Raw genomic sequence first — 233 nt, forward strand, 5'->3', positions numbered from 1 at the left:
GAGAGAGAGAGAAACCTTTTAAAACTATTTTTATATAAACTATATACGCGGGGCAATGTCCCTTGCCTCACGCCTTTTATTTTGTCTCTCTCATTCCTGTGATTCCATGCATCATTCCTGCCATGCCAGGCCGTGATTCCATGGCTGCTGTTGCTGCAGCACCGCACTACTTCTCGCTGTGAGGCGCTGAGGCCGTGCCGGGGAGCGCACAGAGGCAGAACTCGTTTCAAACA

This window comes from Geospiza fortis, unplaced genomic scaffold (assembly GCF_000277835.1).
Source record: "Geospiza fortis unplaced genomic scaffold, GeoFor_1.0 scaffold291, whole genome shotgun sequence".
Classification (NCBI taxonomy): domain Eukaryota; kingdom Metazoa; phylum Chordata; class Aves; order Passeriformes; family Thraupidae; genus Geospiza; species Geospiza fortis.